At 36.2% G+C, this 26,358-nt stretch overlaps 1 protein-coding gene across 1 annotated transcript in view; it reads right to left on the minus strand.

Annotated features, from left to right (window-relative positions):
* Positions 1-26,358, minus strand: part of LOC103026609 (nuclear receptor coactivator 3) — a 134,088-nt gene that overhangs the window by 41,269 nt on the left and 66,461 nt on the right. Inside the window, exons 2-3 of the mRNA XM_022676777.2 lie at positions 12,819-12,889; positions 2,784-2,834 (exon numbers count right to left, since the gene is read on the minus strand). The gene's annotated coding sequence lies outside the window, so the exon portion shown is untranslated. The remainder of the gene's footprint in view (positions 1-2,783; positions 2,835-12,818; positions 12,890-26,358) is intronic.

A 26,358-nucleotide genomic window follows, 5' to 3' on the forward strand; every position in this document is an offset into this window, starting at 1 on the left:
AACGTTTGACTGTTGACGTCTGTCTGGGTTGTATTCAGTATTCAGTGGTGCATCTGTGTTTTTCGTTGCCAAGATAGAGATACCAACACGCCCATCAGTGCAGATATATTCAGAAGCTCTGTTGCTATTTAAACAATGCAGGTGAAAGGCATGAATATAGACTGTTGGCGGGGTGTAAGATAGCAATGAACTTTGCAACGCACCTTCTTAAAGAAGCATCTGAGTGCATCTGAGATAAACAGCATACAAATCTTAATGTACGCAATTTTCAAGGTGCTCTCAGACCTTTTCCCAGAACTCTCTTCCCTGAACAACACTGTGGTCCAGCAAGGTCACTCAGAGGTCAGCGTCTGGAGGAGGAGGCAGAGATGGAGGAGGCTTTTCTCCACCACATGAAGAAAAGAGCTCTCTAATTGCACGGGTGGAGAGACAGTGCAGGAGGAGGACGGCTTATTATTCGCCGACTGAATGCCTGAGGGAAATGGGTCACCTCCAGTCTGGTGGGTACGAGCAGGTTCCTGTTATTTTGTCCGGGTTCTAAACGCGAGTGCTGGAGCAGGTGGGAGTTGAAGCAGCTGACGGATGCTGCGGGAGAGATGGAGCAGGGTGTTACACTAACAAGGACACGCGGCGTGACGGATGTGAAGCTGAGCTCGTCCACAGCACTCCCGCTGCTCACTCCTCTCCCTCCGGTCATCTCCGTAACCCGGGAGATACGTGGTTAGAGTGACGGAGAGGGTGTCAGTAAACAGTAGGGGTGTGTAGTACAATTAAAACCACCTCCTATATCTGTTGTTTTCTGCACTAAGCAATACGATTCGCTTAAGATTCTCCTGGATCTTTTCTCTCCCACTGAACTCTGAGTAATAAGTTATAACACAATACTGCTGTTGTTTTCCTTCACTGGCCTCAACTCAACCTTCACCTCAGTTCAGCCTTCAACCCACATCTGAGAGAGAGAAACCAGGGCTTGAGTATGGAGGGCTTGTGTTGAGAGCTTCAATCCTCCCTGTACTGTGCAGTGTGTACAGCGACTACTACACTACTCGACTGCTGCTGTGATGATGATCTGAAAAGCCGATGACAGTCACTCACCCCTAGTAGTGATACGAGGGGTGACTACCTCCACTAGTGCTGCACGATATTGGAAAATTTTACATTGCAAATATTCTTGTTTCGACGATATACAGGGGTTGGACAATGCAACTGAAACACCTGTCATTTTAGTGTGGGAGGTTTCATGGCTAAATTGGAGCAGCCTGGTGGTCAATCTTCATTAATTACACATTATTGCACCAGTAAGAGCAGTAAGAGTGTGAAGGTTCAATTAGCAGGGTAAGAGCACAGTTCTGCTCTAAATATTGCAATGCACACAACATTATGGGAGACATACCAGAGTTAAAAAGAGGACAAATTGTTGGTGCACGTCTTGCTGGAGCATCTGTGACCAAGACAGCAAGTCTTTGTGACGTATCAAGAGCCACGGTATCCAGGGTAATGTCAGCGAGATACCACCAAGAAGGACCAACCACATCCAACAGGATTAACTGTGGACGCTGTAAGAGGAAGCTGTCTGAAAGGGATGTTCGGGTGCTAACCCGGATTGTATCCAAAAAACATAAAACCACGGCCGATCAAATCACGGCAGAATTCAATGTGCTCCTCAAGTCTCCTGTTTCCACCAGAACTGTGCGCGCGCTGTCTCGTGTCCGGACCAATCAAGAGCTGAGTCAGCGTCGAGCTCAACTTAAAACTCGAGAAAAACAGCAAAACAACAGTAATCTGCTCTTTAATCAGGCATTTAAATGGCTTTTTAAAAAGGTGAATAAGAGCGTTTGTTTTTCTGTGATTAAAAGTGTGAATTCAGCTGTAACTGGAAATATCTGCGCAGAAAAACTGTGCTGGACTGAGGTGCACAGCTTTCAACACGTGCTCACGTTTACAAGCACGTGCCCAACCATGTGGATGGAGGCCATGCGGTTACCTCGCTTCCCTCCCCGTCGTGCTTCTCAGGCAGCAGCAGCCTGTCACTCACACGGACACAGAGACAGCACTGTGTATCTACTTCTTGTGTCAAGAATCAAAACATTGCAACATGACGTGATTTCGCACGTCCTGCAGTGTGATTACTGCGCATGTGCACATCACGATGACAATGCTTAAACCATATATTGTGCAGACCTAACCTCTACTGTGTTTTACATGTGAGCTGGTATGTTTGAGATCATGAGCAGATCTCTTTGTTCTCCAGACTTTAGGTTTATCTGTGTCTCATCAGTCCTTGATCAGTCCACAGGTTTTAGTCTCTGTACTTCTTGGTAAATTCCAGCCTAGTCTTCCTGTTCACCTTGTTAATAGTTTTTATTAGGAACTTACAATGTTTCTGGTTCATCAATTGCTGGAGTTTTCCTTGGTCTACCTGTTTATCACCTGTTACTTAGTACACCAGTGACGACCTCCTTCTTCTCCTCTCAGCTTCACAGTTGCTTGCATTTTACCAAAGACTCTCATAGCTCTCTGGTTTTCCTGTTACAGGTTACTCCCCTAACTGCAAATGCAGTCTGCACAGATAAAACCCAAATCTGAAACTGAGGGTTCAGACATTCAGCTCTATTTATTGGTTATATAATCAAGGTACGACAATGCTCACAAGAAAAACAGAAGGTGTATCAGATCCAGATGTAAAAACCCACATTTTGTCAGTTTTTCTACAGTAAAAATACATATCGAGGAGACTGTATCCTGTTTACACACATAAACACACTGATAAAAACAGCACTCACCTCTTCAGCAGTGTTTAATCAAAGAGCTCCTTCTTCATTCAGCTTCACATCCTGAAACAGAGGAGAGGAGAGGCTGATTAGCCCAGCTCACGTCCATCATCATCAATATCAAACATGTGACCTGAATATCAGCAGCCCTTAAATGAAGAGCGACAGAACGGACATGCATGAGGCCCATTGATTTTATTTTTAGTGGGGGGTTGGATAACCACACACACACACACACACACACACACACATACACACAGTTTTGAGTAGAAAGCTTATCTTGGTTGGAAAGAATCTCTTCTAGCAAATAATGGTTTACAAATTAGTGCCCATTCCACCAGTAGAACGTTTTTAATTTCAGCTTTTAATCATCAATTCCCTTATGTTGTTTAGGGATGTGTTTTGCTGGGCATTCTTATTAGTTGGCTAAATATCTTACAGATGGTTAGCGTAGCTTAGCTAAGCTACACAGTTAACAAATTAGTGCCCATTCCACCAGTAGCTAGTTTATCCATTTCACATTTAGCCTTATATTTTGAGGATGTTTGTTTGTTTCTGGGTGATTTAATTGGTGGCCTACAATCCCTTCTAGATGGTTTGTTTAGTATAGCTTAGCTACTCAGCTAACAAATTAGTGCCCATTCCACCAGTAGAAAGTTTATCACATTCAACTTTTAATTGCAGCTTTTAATCCCAAGCCCCCTTATGCTGTTTAGGGATGTGTGTTTTGCTGGGCATTCTTATTAGTTGGCTAGAATCTCTTATTATAGATGGTTAGCATAGAGTAGCTTAGCTATCCAGCAAAAAAAATAAAAATTAGTGCCCATTCCACCAGTAAAAAGCCTATCTTTTTCAACTTTCAGTTTTTGATTGCAGATGTTAATCTTAAACCCTCTTATTTTGTCTAGAGAGGGGTGTTTTTATTGGTTGGCTAGAATCACTTATAGATGGTTAGTGTAAAGTAGCTTAGCTAACCAACTAACAAATTAGTCCCCATTTAACCAGTAGAAAGCTTATACCATTCAGCTTTCAGTTTTTGATGGCAGATGTCAATCCTAAATTCCCTTTTATTTTTGAGGGATGTGTGTTTTGCAGGATGTTTTTATTGGTTGCCTTGCTTTGATGGTTTGTGTAGTGTAGCTTAGCTACCCAGCTAACAAATTAATGCCAGTTTCATCAGTAGAAAGCTTATCCCATTCAGCTTTTAGCTTTTAATCCCAAGTCCACTTATGTTGTTTAGGGATTTGTGTTTTGCTGGGAATTATTTTTAGTTGGCTAGAATCCCTTCTAGATGGTTAGTGTAGTGTAGCTTAGCTATCCAGCTAACAAATTAGTGCCCATTCCACCAGTAGAAATCTTACCCATTTTAACCTCAAGATTTTAATTGTAGCTTTTAATCCCAAGTTCCCTTCATTTTAGGGATGTGTATTTTGTAGAGTGCTCCTATTGGTTGGCTAGAGTCCATTAGCTTAGCATAGCTAACACAAAAAACTTAAAGTTGTATCGAGTGTGCTCTGCTAAACTCATAAATAAGCGTGCCTTGACAGAGGAAAGTGCCGGATTTCTAGCTCCGATACATCAGCTAACAGATGCCTGTAGAGGCCAGAATTACATACACTGCTGAAGCAGCATGATTACGGATTTGAATCGTCGATCCTCGGATCATATGGGTCTGGAAAAAATGAAGAGAGCACTTGAGTTTCTGAATCAGTTTCTCTGATTTTCCTATTTATAGGTTTATGTTTGAGTAAAATGAACATTGTTGTTTTATTCTATAAACTACAGACAACATTTCTCCCAAATTCCAAATAAAAATATTATCATTTAGAGCATTTTTTTAATGAGAAATGGCTGAATAACAAAAAAGATGCAGAGCTTTTAGACCTTAAATAATGCAAAGAAATCAAGTATTTCATATTCATAAAGTTTTAAGAGTTCAGAAATCAATATTTGGTGGAATAACCCTGTTTTTTAATCACAGTTTTCATGCATCTTGGCATCATGTTCTCCTCCACCAGTCTTACACACTGCTTTTGGATAACTTTATGCTGCTTCACTCCTGGTGCAAAGTCAAGCAGTTCAGTTTGGTGGTTTGATGGCTTGTGATCATCCATCTTCCTCTTGATTATATTCCAGAGGATTTTAATTTGGTAAAATATTTTTTTTTCAGAGTTGTATTAACAGTGCCTTTGAACACTCGGTAGTTCAATTTTAATGGTATATTTTACTTAGAACCACATGTCCAGGTCTAGAACCTTTTGGGAAGCTTTATTTTAAGCCCTAATACACACACACACACACACACACACACACACACAAATACACAGGGAGGAGTGTGAGCAGCTGGTGGGGGGCTGAGGGAAGGTACGGTGAGGCTGAGGAGAAAATGAGCATGAATGATTTAGGATAGGAGGAGGACGGCTCTCATGACTAATGATGTTTATGTGTGAGAGATCCATTAGACATCTGTTTACAAGCAGAGAGAGAGAGAGAGAGAGAGAGAGAGAGAGAGAGAGAATATGTCATATTCATGGTAAATGATCTGGTTACAGAGTGTAAACTGCTCTACTTCATACAACACTACTCAATCCTCTAAACACCTTCAACCCCACACTAACTCTGACCTTTAATTTATACACCTTTCATTCAATTAATATCATTAATTATACAGTACCTACTATAGATGATTCAGTATCAACAATAAATTACTTTGTATTTACAATAAATGACTCTAATAGAAATAATTCAGTGTTTACTAGAAATAATTCCATATCGACTATGTATTGAAAAAGACTATGTATCTACTACAAATGATTCAGTTATTGAGTTACAACTACAAATGATTCAGGTAAAACTACAAATTATTCACAAACTACTATAAATGTCTCCAATAGAAATGATTCCTTGTCTACTAGAAATAATTCTTTATCGAATATGCATCGAAAATGACTGTGTTTTATACACTTTTATGCATCTACTACAAATTATTCAGTTACTACCACAAATGATTCGTTATCTACTATAAATGTCTCCAATAGAAATGATTCAGTGTCTACTAGAAATAATCCTGTATTGATTATGCATCGAAAATGTTTAAAACACTTTTATGCATCTAAATCAAATGATTCAGTTACTACTACAAATGATTCCGTATCAACAAGAAATGACTTTGTTTCTAAAATAAATACCTAAGAGAAATAATTCAATGTGTACTTGAAATAATTCTGTATCAAATATGTATTGAAAACTGACTTTATCAATGACAAATGATTCAGTTACTACTACAAATGATTCAGTTACTACTATAAATGATTCAGTTACTACTACAAATGATTCAGTTACTACTATAAAAATTCAGTTACTACTATAAATGATTCAGTTACTACTATAAATGATTCAGTTACTACTATAAATGATTCAGTTACTACTATAAATGATTCAGTTACTACTACAAATGATTCAGTTACTACTATAAATGATTCAGTTACTACTATAAATGATTCAGTTACTACTACAAATGATTCAGTTACTACTATAAATGATTCAGTTACTACTATAAATGATTCAGTTACTACTACAAATGATTCAGTTACTACTATAAATGATTCAGTTACTACTATAAATGATTCTGTTACTACTATAAATGATTCAGTTACTACTATAAAAATTCAGTTACTACTATAAATGATTCCGTTACTACTATAAATGATTCAGTTACTACTATAAATGATTCCGTTACTACTATAAATGATTCAGTTACTACTACAAATGATTCAGTTACTACTATAAATGATTCTGTTACTACTATAAATGATTCAGTTACTACTATAAAAATTCAGTTACTACTATAAATGATTCAGTTACTACTATAAATGATTCCGTTACTACTATAAATGATTCAGTTACTACTATAAATGATTCCGTTACTACTATAAATGATTCAGTTACTACTATAAAAATTCAATTCGACTATGTATCTACTACAAATGATTCAGTTATTGAGTTACAACTACAAATGATTCAGGTAAAACTACAAATTATTCACAAACTACTATAAATGTCTCCAATAGAAATGATTCCTTGTCTACTAGAAATAATTCTTTATCGAATATGCATCGAAAATGACTGAGTGTTTTATACACTTTTATGCATCTACTACAAATTATTCAGTTACTACCACAAATGATTCGTTATCTACTATAAATGTCTCCAATAGAAATGATTCAGTGTCTACTAGAAATAATCCTGTATTGATTATGCATCGAAAATGTTTAAAACACTTTTATGCATCTAAATCAAATGATTCAGTTACTACTACAAATGATTCCGTATCAACAAGAAATGACTTTGTTTCTAAAATAAATACCTAAGAGAAATAATTCAATGTGTACTTGAAATAATTCTGTATCAAATATGTATTGAAAACTGACTTTATCAATGACAAATGATTCAGTTACTACTATAAATGATTCAGTTACTACTACAAATGATTCAGTTACTACTATAAATGATTCAGTTACTACTATAAATGATTCAGTTACTACTACAAATGATTCAGTTACTACTATAAATGATTCAGTTACTACTATAAATGATTCAGTTACTACTACAAATGATTCAGTTACTACTATAAATGATTCAGTTACTACTATAAATGATTCAGTTACTACTACAAATGATTCAGTTACTACTATAAATGATTCAGTTACTACTATAAATGATTCAGTTACTACTATAAAAATTCAGTTACTACTATAAATGATTCAGTTACTACTATAAATGATTCCGTTACTACTATAAATGATTCAGTTACCGTACTACTATAAATGATTCCGTTACTACTATAAATGATTCAGTTACTACTACAAATGATTCAGTTACTACTATAAAAATTCAGTTACTACTATAAATGATTCAGTTACTACTATAAATGATTCAGTTACTACTATAAATGATTCAGTTACTACTACAAATGATTCAGTTACTACTATAAATGATTCAGTTACTACTATAAATGATTCAGTTACTACTACAAATGATTCAGTTACTACTATAAATGATTCAGTTACTACTATAAATGATTCAGTTACTACTATAAATGATTCAGTTACTACTATAAATGATTCAGTTACTACTATAAATGATTCTGTTACTACTATAAATGATTCAGTTACTACTATAAAAATTCAGTTACTACTATAAATGATTCAGTTACTACTATAAATGATTCCGTTACTACTATAAATGATTCAGTTACTACTATAAATGATTCAGTTACTTCTACAAATGATTCAGTTACTACTATAAATGATTCAGTTACTACTATAAATGATTCTGTTACTACTATAAAAATTCAGTTACTACTATAAATGATTCAGTTACTACTATAAATGATTCCGTTACTACTATAAATGATTCAGTTACTACTATAAATGATTCAGTTACTACTATAAATGATTCAGTTACTACTATAAATGATTCAGTTACTACTATAAATGATTCTGTTACTACTATAAAAATTCAGTTACTACTATAAATGATTCAGTTACTACTATAAATGATTCCGTTACTACTATAAATGATTCAGTTACTACTATAAATGATTCCGTTACTACTATAAATGATTCAGTTACTACTATAAAAATTCAATTCGACTATGTATCTACTACAAATGATTCAGTTATTGAGTTACAACTACAAATGATTCAGGTAAAACTACAAATTATTCACAAACTACTATAAATGTCTCCAATAGAAATGATTCCTTGTCTACTAGAAATAATTCTTTATCGAATATGCATCGAAAATGACTGTGTTTTATACACTTTTATGCATCTACTACAAATTATTCAGTTACTACCACAAATGATTCGTTATCTACTATAAATGTCTCCAATAGAAATGATTCAGTGTCTACTAGAAATAATCCTGTATTGATTATGCATCGAAAATGTTTAAAACACTTTTATGCATCTAAATCAAATGATTCAGTTACTACTACAAATGATTCCGTATCAACAAGAAATGACTTTGTTTCTAAAATAAATACCTAAGAGAAATAATTCAATGTGTACTTGAAATAATTCTGTATCAAATATGTATTGAAAACTGACTTTAACAATGACAAATGATTCAGTTACTACTATAAATGATTCAGTTACTACTATAAATGATTCCGTTACTACTATAAATGATTCAGTTACTACTACAAATGATTCAGTTACTACTATAAAAATTCAGTTACTACTATAAATGATTCTGTTACTACTATAAATGATTCAGTTACTACTACAAATGATTCAGTTACTACTGTAAATGATTCAGTTACTACTACAAATGATTCAGTTACTACTATAAAAATTCAGTTACTACTACAAATGATTCAGTTACTACTATAAATGATTCCGTTACTACTATAAATGATTCAGTTACTACTACAAATGATTCAGTTACTACTATAAAAATTCAGTTACTACTATAAATGATTCTGTTACTACTATAAATGATTCAGTTACTACTATAAATGATTCAGTTACTACTGTAAATGATTCAGTAACTACTACACATGATTCACAATCTACTACAAATGATTCAGGAACTACTACACATGATTCAGTAACTACTACAAATGATTCAATGACTATAGCAAATGATTTACTATCTACTATAAATGATTCAGTAACTACTATAAATGATTCAGTAACTACTACAAATGATTCAGTAACTACAACAAATGATTCCCGATCATCCCGATCAACAAATGATTCCCGAAATGAGCCCCGATCTACTATTAATAAATTTAGTAACTACTACAAATGATTCACAACCTACTATAGATGATTCAGTAACTACTACAGATAATTTAGTAACTACAACAAATGACTCAGTCTACTATAAATGATTCAGTCACTACTATAAATGATTCAGTCACTACACCAAATGATTCAAAATCTACTATAAATGAATCAGTCACTACTGATACTCATTATATATATATATATATACAAGTAACTTTATTCATTCATTCATACAAATGATTCAGTATCTACTACACATGATTCAGTCGGTTACAAATGATTCAGTAGCTACTATAAGTAATTCATTCACTATTACAAATGATTCAGGGTATCTACTATCTACTATGATTCTGCATCTACTATGATTTTTATGTAATATAAATTATTTACTTTACAGTATACTATACATTTTGTTGTAAAATGTTGGGTATTAGGAGAGATGTACAGTGAAGAGATTTTTATTCATGCTATCATCTTACAGGTGAGTTAATACTGGACTCTGGACGACCCTCATCTGAACTATTGGAGACGTGTTAAAGACTCCAGAAAAGCCTCTGATAATCCAATTATCCACTAAAACCACAGAGCAGCGGTCTAAAGACTGTAACAGAGAGGATGAGCTTTAAAGAATAGAGGAATACAGGAATAGAGGGGTTATAAAAAACTGAATATTACTGCAATACGCACAAAGATAGAAATAAAAGAGAACAGAGGAAGAAAGAAAAAAGCAAGTGTGAGAGACAGTGTGTGCGTGTGTGTGTGTGTGTGTGAGAGAGAGAGAGAGAGAGAGAGAGAGAGAGAGAGACAGTTCACAGGAGGGTCAGGGTACCTGTGAAACACCTTTCTGTTTCTCACATACTAGAAAACAAACACACACACACACACACACACACACACACACACACGTCTGTTTGGGTCTGCTGTCTGCTCGTGTTGGCATCTTCTTTATTTTGAGTACATGTGTAGGAGGCTGGGTTCAGAGTGTGTGTGTGTGTGTGTGTATGTGTGTGTGTGTGTGTGTGTGTGTGTGTGTGTTTGTGTTCAGCCAAGCAACAGGCGTTAGCAACACGCCATTGGTTCAGTCAATACAGACGCCTCTCAGACGGCCGGCCAGCGTCATTTTACTAAACACACACCCCACTGACTGACCGACTGAGTGCCTCTGGAGACAAAACACACACACACACACACGAGGCAAAAGAATGGACAAAAATATTGGGACACCATTGTTCATTATTCATTATTTTTTCCCACAATAAAAAAAAATAAAAAAGATTTTATCCTACATTAGCTTGATTTGGGGTGTCTCAGTGTGTCTTTGCTATCGTAACGAAGGGAAAAGTACACCTTGCATGACTGTAAATGCGCAAAAGGCATGTTCTTAATTAATTATCTTAATTAATCATGGGTGTGGTTAATTTTTGACGTAACATTTTAAATAAACCAATTAGAGTGTCCAATCAGAGTTTTGTGATATATTTTTATTGTTACATTACTTTATTTATGTTATACTATTATAGTTTAATACACAATCAGGATATTGGTTCGTTTCTGGTTTCAAAATAGAATCTGAAGTTATTTATTGTATTTATTATAATTATATATATTAATAACAAACTATTCAATTGTTCCATTGTTCAGTAACCAGTGACTGCTAAGAAACTACTATTTAGTAATAACTAGTTTATAACTAATAAATCAAATAATATCTAAATATTTTAATACTAATAACTATTCTGAAAATTTAGTAATAAATCATTAATTAGTGTTTATTGATCATTTAGTGTACATTATTTATTTAGTAACTACTGACAGTTGAGTAATTACTCATTATTTTGTCTCAACTAATTATTTAGTATTAATCGTTTATAACTAATAAATCAAATAATATTGAAATATTCCAATAGCAAGAATTATTCTGATTATTTAATAAGTAATCATTAATTAGTGTTTATTGATCATTTAGTATACAATACTTATTTAGTAACTACTGACAGTTGAGTAATTATTAATTATTTAGTATCAAATGATTATATTAATTTAGTAATGACTAATTATGCTAAACTACTAAATATTTAAAAACTAATGATTCCTTGGTAAATTAAAATTATTTAGTATCTAGTGAATGTTAAGTGATTACTATTCAGTAATGACTACTTGCTAAAAAATTTAATAATACTGAAATATTTAACTACAAGTAAATATTATCTAGTAAATACTCTTTATTCAGTAACAAGCAATTAAGCAATTACTAAATAAGAGGAAACAATTTATTCATTAATGTTCAATTATTCAGTAATTACCAATTACTGAGTAACTGTTAGTTATACAAAGATTACTTATTGCTGAGGCATGACTAATTATAATACAAATTATTCAGAGACAACTAGGAAATTAATATTTATATAATATTTATCTTTATTATTTAAAGGTAATAAAGGGGTTAATCAGGGCTAACGATGCTCTCTGCTTAATTAACTACAATACCCACAGTAATGATGTAATTATGGAGATATTGCTCCGCCCCTCCCAGCACATAACTAGTGATTGCTAACTAACTAATATTTAGTAATACATTGTTCATAACTAATAAATCAAATAATATCGAAATATTCCAATACTAACAATTATTTTGATAATTTAGTAATACATCATTAATTAGTGTTTTTCAATAATTTATTATACATTACTTGAGTAATTATCAATTATTTAGTATCAAATGATTATTTTTATTTAGTAATGACTAATTATACAGAAACTACTAAATATTTAGAAACAAATGATTCCTGGGTAATTTCATATTATTTAGTATCTAGTGAATGTTAAGTAATTACAATTCAGTAATGACTGCTAATTAAAAAAATAAATAATACTGAAATATTTAATTACTAGTAAATTCTATCTAGTAAATACTCTTTATTAAGTAACAAGCAATTACGCAATTACTAAATTAGAGGAAACAATTTATTTTTTATTTATGTTTAATTATTCAATTACTGAGTAACTGCTGGTTACTCAAAAATGACTTTTTACTCAGTAATGACTAATTATAATACTAATTATTCAGAGGCAACTAGGAAATTAATATTTATATAATATTTATCTTTATTATTTAAGGGCAATAAAGGGGTTAATCAGGGCTAACGATGCTCTCTGCTTAATTAACTACAATACCCACAGTAATGATGTAATTATGGAGATATTGCCCCGCCCCTCCCAGCAGATCTGATGCCCGTCTGAAGAAGCCCACCTTGTGTCGGAGAGGAGAAAAGGTGGTCCGATTCCTCCACAGCAGAACACACACTCACACACTCACACGACCTGAGAGAGAGAGAGAGAGAGAGAGAGAAAGAGAGAGAGAGAAAGAGAGAGAGACAGAAAGAGAGATAATAAGCGCTTCTGTTTGACACTGGATGTTCATTATTGTCATATTACAGCTGAACAGCCAATGGTATTAATCAACATCTTAATGACGGCACAGGAAACAGAATTAACATGCTAATGATGGATGGAGCGCAGGAGGAGAGCAGCTTTTGTTCGCCTTATAAATAAAGAGCTGCTGATTCAATGAGCTGCTCACACACTCGCACTGAAAACACACACACACACACACACCACGAAGCTGCTGCCAAGCATCATATAACAATCACACAATAATATAATATAATATATAATTCAGTGTAATTCGCTTATATATATACACTGCCTGCTCAAAAAATAAGGCAGGTAAAATATATAGCTCTGTAAAAAAATAAGTGACCACTTAATAATGATGTTTTTTCTTGATTTTACCAAATTGAAGGATCATAAGCCATCAAACCAAACTGAACTGCTTGAATTTCTGCACCAGGAGTAAAGCAGCATAAAGTTATCCAAAAGCAGTGTGTAAGACTGGTGGAGGAGAACATGATGCCAAGCTGCATGAAAACTGTGATAAAAACCATCAGGGTTAACTCTTAAAACTTTATGAATATGAACTTGTCTTTTCTTTGCGTTATTTGAGGTCTGAAAGCTGTGCACCTTTTTAGTTATTTCAGCCATTTCTCATTTTCTGCAAATAAATGCTCTAAATGACAAAACATCACTTGATCACTTAAAGCTGATGTCTGTAAGTTTTGGGATTTGGGGGATTTAGTGCCTCTCTGGTGAGAATGGGTAATTGCACCGAACATGCGGAAGAATCATTTTAAACTGGGTGGGTGTAATGTGGTCTCCTTTCAGAGCGGATGAATCCGATTCCAGGTTATGTTCAGTCAGAAAGAGAGAGAGAGAGAGAGAGAGAGAGAGAGCTCAGTGAGAAACTTAACTCCTTTGTTTCTTTGGTTTTACTATGAGTGAATGAAGCTACTGAGCTCTGAGTCTGCTCTTCTGAAGTCTCCATTGCTCCACCAGCCGCTCACGTTCAGTAAAACTGAGCCGGATCCTCTTTTAGAGGCTGTACCTGTGACGTAAGTACGAAAAGACGTGTGACGTGACCAAAAGAAGGACTCCCGCGAAAAACAACCCGACACCCCAGTTTTTAGAATGAATATATTAGAATTAGGCTTAGCCGGGATGGATGGTGGAACAAGCAAACTGGTACCATTAAACACTATATTGTATCCATATTCTTCTCCACTCAGAAATGCTTCTGCTTTCAGCTTAGAAACAAAATAATATGGACTGCCACTTTAAACCTTTTGTGAATTCAAATCAAACGGTAGAAAAAGTTAAAAGTTAATGATGTTAATATTAATAGTGAAAGTAAGAGCTTTCCCCACACACAATGCAGGGGCCTAAACAGCTGTGTAGCCTGAAGAAAAGTATATATTAGCTTCAGTTTGTTCAAATTTCCTGCACTGAGAAAAGTTGGACACGTCTAGGTAGCTGCGCCATTAAAATAGCAATCTGCCAAAGACAGCGCACACCTAACTATTAAAGGGAATGGCAACTGACACATGAAAAAAGACACCCATGATTAATTTACAGAATTAGAACATGCCTTATGTGCATTTTGAGATGCTCAATGCGTACTTTTCCTGTCGTTATGATAGCAAAGACACACTGACACGACATAAATCAAGCTGACTGTGTCTTTAAATGGCTAAAACGGGCCCATAGACTACATCTAGGAGGATTTTGCTTGCTAAAATAATTTTTTTTCAAGTGTAGTATCACTTTTCTCACTTTTTGTGCATTTCTTATAACACAAATTCTGCCCAGCGGACGACCCCGGGCCCCGAGCTGCTCCCCTCGTGAAGGCCTCTCAGTGAACCGTCGCGCAGCCTCGGCGCTGAACCGTGAGCCGTGTTAGTGCAGCGAGCGGAGGGAGGCCTGAGCTGAGGCCCCGTGCTTTTCATTACCCTCTGGACCAGAGGAGGAATGCGTCGATGGCCGGGAGCCACGGCAGGAAGCGCAAAAAAGCCCCAGAGCAGCAGATCCAGCACTGTAGCTTATACAGTTCATTAAAAACGGGGGCCAGAAGTTTCCAAACTCATTCTTTATGCAGTCAGAGGAACATAATCATAACTTCTCCAGCGGCCTGCAACGTTTCAGACGTCTCTGCGGGTCATACATCACAACCCGGGCCCGGACCGGTTAGCCGCACTCAGCTAATGGAGCTGACGGGAGCTTCCTAATACAATTTATTCAGAATTTAATTTTAAAAAGTACAAAAAGAACAGAAAGTAAACAAAGTCAAATTGAGTAAAATCAGGATTATATAGCATTTTTGGTTCAAATAGAAAGTTGTGATGCTCCACTGACTGTAAATGCACCTCTAACATTGAACTGATAATAGGTGCACTATGTATCTCTGGTGAAGCAGCCAGGGAAAAAAACGATTGCACAAACTACTACTAATTAAAATGCATCATGCATCCACTGTGGAATTGTCTCGATAAGCTTCTGCAACGTCACAAAATTTAATTTAATCTAGTGTTGCATTAATTTATTCATTTTTCACCAAGATCTTGCAGCAGCATTGATGATGGTAGAGTCTGACCACTGCACAAAGCAGCTCTTCTCCATCCAGCACATCCCAAAGATTCTCAATGAGGTTAAGATCTGGACTCTGTGGTGAACTCAATCCATGTGTGAAAATGATAAATGATGATCTCATGCTCCCTGAACCCTGAACTCTTTCACAATTCCAGCCCCATGAATCCTGATAATGTTTTCTTGGAATATGCTCGTGTTCATCAGGTAAGAAATATAAAATCCATTAATGGAATAACCTGGACTATAATATTCAGTATATTCACGTAGTCAGCTGACCTCATTCTTTCAGCACATACTGTTGCTGGACCTAAACCTGCAGACCAACTGCAGCATCAACCAACCCCACATCATTAACTTACTCAACCACCTCAATCCACATGCTTCTCTCACTTCTCTCACTTTAGATGCTGCTTCTGCTTCTCTCAGCTTGTCCAGAAATGCATGTGTAAAGCTTGTCCTTTATTGATGGTTCCAAATGCTAATTTAAAGAAAGATGGAGGACCACAAGCCAACCATCAAACCAAGCTGAACTGCTCGAATTTTTGCACCAGGAGTAAGGACATAAAGTTATCCAAAAGCAGGGTGTAAGACTGGTGGAGGAGAACATGATGCCAAGATGCACGATTTTAACTGTGATAAAAAACAGGGGTATTTCATCAAATATTGATGATTTCTGAACTCTTAAAACTCTTTATGAATATGAACTTGTTTTCTTTGCATTATTTGAGGTCTGAAAGCTCTGCATCTTTTTTTTTATTTCAGCCATTTTTCATTTTCTGCAAATAAATAAATGCTCTAAATTACAATATTATTATTTGGAATTTAGGAGAAATTCTGTAAACACAAGTATTCTATAATCTCCTTAAAATAACATGCAGCTTCTGTGAATGTTTACTATAATATACTATAATATAATATTTTTTTTGTTTGATATAAGTGCATCAAACTATCAAAATCTAATGCAAAATTGGTATTGGTGACTAAATGTTTATCTGTCCTCATGAGTAGGAAGTACAAATATAAATATATATAAAAATAATCGCGACTAATCATCTAATCATCATTAATTAAACAATTAATATGCAGATTATTTTTTAAGTAACTACTAAAATAGTCATTAGTTGCACATTTGCACACCTGTGTTAGCAACTGGTACAACTTCTTAAGGTAGATGAATGCATTCATTCGAACATATAGTTTGTATATATGGACAAATATGGACTTTTATTTTGAAAAAAACTATTGAACAGACATAAATCCACAAAAATACAAAAATAAAAATAAAAACTTCACTTCCTATTAAACTATGTCTTCGGAGGACAAAGTCTGAGAGATAAGAGACACAAAACAATATGAGGAACTGATGAGCCATCCGTTTCCTCATTTCCTGCTGGGTTTCTACAGAGCTCACACACTCACCTCCACAGTTCACCACCAGCCAACAACACACACACACACACACACACACACGGACTCACGCAACTTCAACCACCTACAGTCCACTGCACTCTACTCTCACAAACTGCTCAGTTATTATCACAACACTGCTTCTTCTGCTCATCAACACCTTTATAAAATAGATTTTTATTTTACTGAGTATTTATTATATTTATAATACTTCAGACTACACAATAAATTATATGTATTATATATTATATCCAATATACAGCTCTGGAAAAAAATACGAGACCACTTCAGTTTCTGAATCAGTTTCTCTGATTTTGCTATTTATAGGTTTATGTTTGAGTAAAATGAACATTGTTGTTTTATTCTATAAACTACAGACAACATTTCTCCCAAATAAAAATATTTTCATTTAGAGCATTTGTTTGCAGAAAATGAGAAATGGCTAAAATACCAAACAAAAAGATGCAGAGCTTTTAGACCTCAAATAATGCAAAGAAAAAAACAAGTTCATATTCATAAAGTTTTAAGAGTTCAATAATTGGTGGAATAACACTGGTTTTTAATCACAGTTAAAATCATGCATCTTGGCATCATGTTCTCCTCCACCAGTCTTACACACTGCTTTTGGATAACTTTATGCTGCTTTACTCCTGGTGCAAAAAATCAAGCAGTTCAGTTTGATGGCTTGATGGCTTGTGATCATCCATCTTCCTCTTGATTATATTCCAGAGGTTTTCAATTTGGTAAAATCAAAGAAACTCATCATTTTAAGGGGTCTCTTATTTTTTTCCAGAGCTGTATATACAGGTGCATCTAAAAAAAATAGAATATCATTAAAATGTTATTTTATTTTAGTAATCCAATTCAAAATGTAAAACTCATATATTATATAGATGTATTAAACACAAAGTGATCTATTTTAAGGATTTATTTATTTTATTGTTGATGATTTTGGCTTATAGCCAATGAAAACCCAAGAAACATGAGAATATTATATAAGACCAATCCGTATTTTTGTCAGTGTGGGCAGTGTGCCAAGTCCTGCTGGAAAATGAAATCTGCATCTTCATAAAAGTCGTCAGTAGCAGAGGGAAGCTTTTGATTGAACTTATCCTGTACAACAGATGAAACTCTTGTTCTTCCTTTTCTTGGAGTGGTCCTGATGAGTGCCAGTTTCATCATAACATTTTTACCATAAATATTCACTATTCACTGTATACCTGTAACTCTACCTCTTCACTACTTTACTTTAACTGATGCTCTCAAACACTTTATTAAGAGACAAGAAATTCAAGTAATTAACTCTTGATGAGTTCAGCACAGCTGTTAACTGAAAGCCTGAATTCCAGGTGACTCTACCTCATAAAACTGACTGAGAAAATCCAGCAGAGATGTTCAAAACTGCCATTTAAGCAAGAGGAGCTACTTTGTTTAACACGTTTTAGTTTACTAAGTAAATCCATATGTTTTGATTTATAATATTAAATGAGTTTAGTATTAATCTACAATACCGAACATTTTAAAATAATAAAACACACTGAATTTAAGGCGTGTCCAGCTTTAAAACTACAGCAGTGAGATTTATGTAAGGAAGAGTGTGAGCAGGACACCCACAGAGTGACCTGAGGGTGGAGGGTGAAGGCCGTGTCCTGGACTTGAACCAGGATGGAGAGGCAGGAAACGGAGATAAACAAAGCGAGAGGAAACGTGGGTTCTGTCAGACACAGACCTGAACTCTTATCATAAAAAATAAAAACCCTGACGCAGGAACAGTGAAGACGCTTTCAGTGTTTTCAAGCCAAAAATCTAAAATCTAAAAATTCTCCATTGAAAGGTAAATGTAATACGTGATTAGGCCTAATCCTACTAAGGTGTTGCTATACTTTATGTATTGGTTGCTAAGGTGTAGCCAGGTGGCTGCTAAGGTGTTGCTACAGTATCAGAGTTGGCTGCTAAGCTTCTGCTATGATATAAAGGAGTTGACTGCTAAGGTGTGGCTAATTGGTTGCTAAGGTGTAACTAAATAATTGCTATAAGCTGATATTAAATTGTTGCTAAGAAGTTGCTAAGGGCTTGCTATAGTTTGGATATTGGTTGCTAAGGTGTAGCCAGGTGGCTGCTAAGGTGTTGCAACAGTTTAAGAGTTGATTGCTGAGCTGCTAATATGATATACAGTAGTTGACTGCTAGGATGTTGCTAATTGATTACTATGGTGTTACTAAGTCATCAGTATAAGAGCTACAGTATCAGAGTTGGTTGCTAAGCTTCTGCTATGATATAGGAGTCGATTGCTAAGATGTTACTAAATGGTTGCTATGGTGTTCCTAAATATTTGCTACAAGGTGTCATTTAATTGTTGCTAAGAAGTTGCTAAGGGCTTGCTATAGTTTGGATATTGGTGTCTAAGGTGTAGCCAGGTGGCTGCTAAGGTGTTGCAACAGCTTAAGAGTTGGTTGCTAAACTGCTGCTATGATATATAGGAGTCGATTGCTAAGATGTTACTAATTGGTTACTATGGTGTTACTAAGTCATTTCTATGAGGTGTTATTAAATTGTTGCTAGGAAGTTGCTAAGGGCTTGCTATAGTTTGGATGTTGGTTGCTAAGGTGTAGCCAGGTGGCTGCTAAGGTGTTGCAACAGTTTAAGAGTTGGTTGCTAAGCTTCTGCTATGACATAGGAGTCGATTGCTAAGATGTTACTAATTGGTTGCTATGGTGTTACTAAATAATTGCTACAAGGTGTTATTTAATTGTTGCTAGGAAGTTGCTAAGGGCTTGCTATAGTTTGGATATTGGTTGCTAAGGTGTAGCTACAGTATCAGAGTTGGTTGCTAAGCTGCTGCTATGATTTATAGGAGTTGACTGCTAAGGTGTTGCTAATTGGTTGCTATGGTGTTACTAAATAATTGCTATGAGTTGTTATTTAATTCTTGCTAAGAAGTTGCTAAGGGCTTGCAATAGTTTGGATATTGGTTGCTAAGGTGTAGCCAGGTGGCTGCTAAGGTGTTGCTACAGTATAAGAGTTGGTTGCTAAGCTTCTGCTATGATATAGGAGTCGATTGCTAAGGTGTGGCTAATTGGTTGCTATGGTGTTACTAAATAATTGCTATGAGGTGTTATTATATTGTTGCTAGGAAGTTGTTAAGGGCTTGCTATAGTTTGAATATTGGTTGCTAAGGTGTAGCCAGGTGGCTGCTAAGGTGTTGCAACAGTTTAAGAGCTGGTTGCTAAGCTGCTGCTATGATATATAAGAGTTGACTGCTAAGGTGTTGCTAATTGGTAGCTATGGTGTTACTAAATAATTGCTATGAGGTGTTATTTAATTGTTGCTAAGAAGTTGCTAAGGGCTTGCTATAGTTTGGATATTGGTTGCTAAGGTGTAGTTACAGTATCAGAGTTGGTTGCTACGCTTATGCTATGATATAGGAGTTGATTGCTAAGATGTTACTAATTGGTTACTATGGTGATACTAAATAATTGCTACAAGGTGTTATTTAATTGTTGCTAGGAAGTTGCTAAGGGCTTGCTATAGTTGGGATATTGGTTGCTAAGGTGTAGCCAAGGGTGTGCTAAGGTGTTGCAAAAGTTTAGGAGTTGGTTGCTAAGCTGCTGCTATGATATATAGGAGCTGACTGCTAAGGTGTTGCTAATTGGTAGATATGGTGTTACTAAATAATTGCTATGAGGTGTTATTTAATTGTTGCTAAGAAGTTGCTAAGGGCTTGCTATAGTTTGGATGTTGGTTGCTAAGGTGTAGCCAGGTGGCTGCTAAGGTGTTGCAACAGCTTAAGAGTTGGTTGCTAAGCTTCTGCTATGATATAGGAGTCGATTGCTAAGATGTTACTAATTGGTTGCTATGGTGTTACTAAATAATTGCTACAAGGTGTTTTTTAATTGTTGCTAGGAAGTTGCTAAGGGCTTGCTATAGTTGGGATATTGGTTGCAAAGGTGTCGCCAAGGGGCTGCTAAGGTGTTGCAAAAGTTTAGGAGTTGGTTGCTAAGCTGCTGCTATGATATAGGAGTTGATTGCTAAGATGTTACTAATTGGTTGCTATGGTGTTACTAAGTAATTTCTACGAGGTGTTATTTAATTGGTGCTAAGAATTTCCTAAGAGCTTGCTAGGTGCTTACTGAACAGTGTAGCCAGGTGGCTGCTAAGGTGTTGCAACAGTTTAAGAGTTGGTTGCTAAGCTTCTGCTATGATATATAGGAGTTGACTGCAAAGGTGTGGCTAATTGGTTGCTAAGGTGTAACTAAATAATTGCTATAAGCTGTTATTAAATTGTTGCTAAGAAGTTGCTGAGGGCTTGCTATAGTTTGGATATTGGTAGCTAAGGTGTAGCTAGAGTATCAGAGTTGGTTGCTAAGCTGCTGCTATGATATATAAGAGTTGACTGCTAAGGAGTTGCTAATTGGTTGCTATGGTGTTACTAAGTCATTTCTACGAGGTGTTATTAAATTGTTGCTAAGAAATTGCTAAGGGCTTGCTATAGTTTGAATATTGGTTGCCAAGTTGTAGCCAGGTGGCTGCTAAGGTGTTGCAACAGTATCAGAGTTGGTTGCTAAGCTGCTGCTATGATATAGGAGTCAATTGCTAAGATGTTACTAATTGGTTGCTATGGTGTTACTAAATAATTACTATGAGGTGTTATTTAATTGTTGCTAAGAAGTTGCTAAGGGCTTGCTAGGGGCTTATTATGATGTTTCTATACTTTAGATATTGGTTGCTAAGGTGTTACCAAGTGGTTGTTCAATTGTTGCTACAGTACAAGAGTTACAAAAACGTCCTGTTCTGTCAGACACAGACCTGAACTCTTAACTGCACTCAAAAAATCATAAAAAATAAAAACCCTGACGCAGGAACAGTGAAGACGTTTTCAGTGTTTTCAAGCGAAAAATCTCATTTCCACGATTTTCCATCCCGCGTTAAAGCAGTCACGCTCTGGGCCCGTGTCCCAGATTAGGCTTAGTCCTGGTCCAGTATGAATTATGAACGGGGATTCTCCATTGAAAGGTAATGTAATATGTGATTAGGCCTAATCCCTGTCTGGGAAAGCTGCCCTTAGCGACACGGCTAATAAACGCAGCTATAAAGCAATAGGAGCTTATGTTTACATATTAGCAGGACGCTAACTCCACGCCAGACTCACCACACGCTCACCTCAAACCATGTGGACGCTTTCAGACACCCTTAATAGACTTGTTTATGTGGTTTCTGGTTCTGTGTGACTCACTGGTTTCTGACTGGTTTTAGCATTTTAGCATCTCCCAGATGAATCTTTCAGTATTTCTCCAGAAAACAATGTTAAATTAATCCAAAAAATTATTAAAAAAAGTTTATATTAGCCTGATTATACTTTAGGTATTGGTTGCTAAGGTGTAACCAGGTGGCTGCTCAGGTATTGCTACAGTATAAGAGTCAAGCTGCTGCTATGATATAGGAGTCTTGCTAATTGGTTGCTATGTTGTTTATTAAGTTGCTGCTACAAGAAGCTGCTAAGGGCTTTCTAGGTGCTTACTAAGGTGTTTATATGCTTTAGGTATTGGTTGCTAAGGTGTTGATACATTTTAAGAGTTGGTTGCTAAGCTGCTGCTATGATATAGGAGGTGACTGCTAAGGTGTTGCCAATTTTTTGCTATAGTGTTACTAAGTAATTGCAAAAAAATTATAAAACGTTTATATTAGCCTGATTATACTTTAGGTATTGGTTGCTAAGGTGTAGCCAGGTGGCTGCTCAGGTATTGCTACAGTATAAGAGTCAAGCCGCTGCTATGATATCGGAGTAAACTGCTAAAGTGTTGCTAATTGGTTGCTATGGTGTTAAGAAGTTGCTAAGGGCATGCTACGTGCTTACTAAGGTGTTGCTATACTTTAGATTTTGGTTGCTAAGGTGTTGCCAGGTGGCTGCTAAGGTGTTGCTACACTATAAGAGTTAGTTGCTATGCTGCTGCTATTATAAGTCGACAGCTAAGGTGTTGCTAATTGGTGGCTATGGTGTTACTAAGTAATTGCTATGAGGTGTTTTGGAATTGTTGTTAAGTTGTGAGCGCTTGCTATATTGTAGATATTGGTTGCTAAGGTGTTAATACAGTTTAACAGTTGGTTGCTATGCTGCTATGACATAGGAGTCAACTGCTAAGGTGTTGCTAATTGCTTGCTATGGTGTTACTAAGTAATTGCTAAAAGAAGTTGCTAAGAGCTTGCTAGGTGCTTACTAATGTGTTGCTATACTTTAAGTATTGGTTGCTTTGGTGTCACTAAGTAATTGCTATGAGGTATAGTTAAATTGTTGCTAAGAATTTGCTAAGGGCTTGCTGGATGCTTACTAAGGTGTTGCTACAATCTAGGTTTTGGTTACTAAGGTGTAGCCAGGTGGCTGCTAAGGTGTTGCTAAGCTGCTGCTATGATATAGGAGTCGACTGCTAAGATGTTGCTAATTGGTTGCTATGGTGTTACTAAGTAATTGCTATGAGGTGTTATCAAATTGTTGCTAAAAAGTTGCTAAGGGCTTGCTATATTTTAGATATTGGTTGCTAAGGTGTTACTACAGTTTAACAGTTGGTTGCTATGCTGCTATGATATAGGAGTCGACTGCTAAGGTGCTGCTAATTGGTTACTATGGTGTTTCTAAAAAGAATTGCTACAAGAAGTTGCTAAGGACTTGTTTATTAAGGTGTTGCTATACTTTAGGTGTTGGTTGCTAAGGCGTTGCAAGGTGGCTACTAAGGCATTGCTACAGATTAAGAGTTGCTAAAATGTTGCTATGATATAGGAGTTGACTGCAAAGGTGTTGCTAATTGGTTGTCATGGTGTTTCACGGGTGGATGCTAGGATATTGCTTTGGCATATGTGTTTTTAATGTGCTACTATACTTAAGGTGTTGGTTGCTATGGAGTTGCAAGATGGCTGCAAAGATGTTGTTAATCCAGTATAAGAGTTGGTTGCTAAGCTGTTGCTATGATATATGAGTCAACTGCTAAGGTATTACTGAGAGGTCTCTATGGTATATGTTGATAGATACTGTAGGTGCTTACTACAGGGAGTAAGCAGATGCTAAGGTGTTCCCAAGCTGTTGCACAGGCCTTGCTAAGTGGTTGCTATGGTGGTGCTATTGCTACAGGTTTCAATCAGGCATAGGTCTGAATGAAACTAAGTCTAAGACGCTGCCACTATTAATAAGAGACTGCTGGTTCGATTCGAATCCTAGTCATGCAGCTTGCCATCAGCTTGCCGGATCCCTGAGAGAGCACAATTGGTTTTGCTTTCTCTGGGTGGGTACAGTAGATGGTGCTCTTTCCCCTCATCACTCCAAAGGGTGATGTAGATCAGCACAAGGCTGCGTCTGTGAGCTGATGTATCAGAACCGCTGAGTCGCTGAGATTTCCTCCGAGCGTTAGCATTGTGATGCTACTCAACAAAAGTTGTGGCATCACTATTGATGGGGGAATGAGTGGGACAACTGACCAGATAAATTGAAAGAAAAATGGGAGAAATTTAAAATAAAATGTATTTTAGCAGCATGTGGACGAGCATTGTTCTGCTGATAAAATGCACTGGAATTTTCTATTAATGTAACAAGTAACACCATGAAGACAGGCTGTTATAAGCATCACAGTGCCTCCACACGCATGGATGTGTCAAAATAAGACACCAGATTCACTAAAGCAGCCTGTTTTTGTTTGCTAGAACAGCAGGACACGCGAAGGCTCAGTGGGTCTCGGCTTTGGGCGAGGGTCCTAGTTGCGATAGCAACGAAAAGCAGCAGCCATTAGCAGCAGCAGCAGCCTGTCATGATTGGAATCAGGCTTTCGCGGGGTGTTGCGAGTGTGGCTGTGTGTAAATGTATGTGTGAATGTACGTGTGTGTGTGTGTGTGTGTGTGCTGTCAGTGGCGTCAGCCTCCTGACCGTTCCTTGCACTCGGAGATTGGTACCAGATGACGCCTGTCAGGAGTGTTCTAGTTTGGGTGATGTATGGACCCTCGCAAACCAACAAAGCTCCTTTTTCACTTACGTGCTCTCTATTAATTGGGGGCGAAAGTGAAAAAAAAGAGAATTTATAGCGAGGCTGTGACAAAAGAAGAATTTCATCTCGACCGTAAACCCGATATAAACCAGTCTGAAGCCTCCGTTCCCTCTCAGTTCCAGGCCAGCTCCCCGATTCTGGCTTTCTCAGTAATGCCCCTTTGTGTTTGAAGTAACTACAGACCAGGAGGAGGAATCAGTTCGGACTGCAGATTTATTGCATTTTCAATGGCAGCCCCGACTCCGAAAAAAAAAACGCCTCTGAGAAAAGCCTTGTGAAAATACACACATGCTGACACTTTGTCAATGTGTGCGCTAATAAAATAAGAGTCCCGCACCAGCGTGACCTCAAACTCCAGTAAATGTACAAACTACACCATGAAAAAGCTGAAGGAGCTGTGCAGATGTTCATACTGCAGAAACATGCCATGCAGCGGCTGCAGATACAAGTATACAATACAGTGCAAAAGTTGGTTTTAAAGAGGTTTTAAAGAGATATAGTATGCAAAACTCGCTTTTTGCATGCTTTTTTAAAATTTCCACTTGGGTCTCAACTGCCCCTTTAAACAATATATACTAAACTCCAAGCACCCAAAAAAAAAAAGAGTTTGAAAGAGTTTGTTATGGCGGTTTCATGCTATGTCCCAGTATTTTTATTATTATTTATTAATATTTATTTGTATGACTGAGCTTTAATATAGGTTTGTGACTTACTGTACTGTTAGGAGTACATATAATATCAAACACTAATGCTATAAATTAAAGCTTTGATTAGTGTTGGGTTCACTTTGCCCCACAAAATTAAACAATATATGAATTAAATCAGAGTCCATTATCAGAAAAAGGCCAGCAGACTTTGTCTGAGTGGGGGATCTGTACCCACTGTCTGTTAAGTATGAACTTGCATGCTTATTTTAAATTCCCACTTGGGTCTCAACTGCCCCTATAAACAACATATACTAAACTCCAAGCACCAAAAAAAAATCCATTCAGTCAGTTGGCAGCTGAAAGAGTTTGTTATGGCGGTTTCATGCTATGTCCCAGTATTTTTATTGTTATTTATTAATATTTAATTGTATGACTGAGCTTTACTATAGGTGTGTGACTTACTGTACTGTTAGGAGTACATATAATATCAAACATTAAGGCTTTAAATTAAAGCTTTGATTAGTGTTGGGTTCACTTTGCCCACAAAATTAAACAATATATGAATGAAATCAGATTCCATTATCAGAAAAAGGCCAGCAGACTTTGTCTGAGTGGGGGATCTGTAGCCACTGTCTGTTAAGTATGAACTAGCTTGTTTATGTTTTGCCATTTAGCACAAGCTAACTCTAACATTTGGTAAAGGCTCTTAAACAGCTTATACAGAAAGGGACTG

The sequence above is a fragment of the Astyanax mexicanus genome, chromosome 13, assembly GCF_023375975.1.
Source record: "Astyanax mexicanus isolate ESR-SI-001 chromosome 13, AstMex3_surface, whole genome shotgun sequence".
Taxonomy (NCBI): Eukaryota; Metazoa; Chordata; class Actinopteri; order Characiformes; family Acestrorhamphidae; genus Astyanax; species Astyanax mexicanus.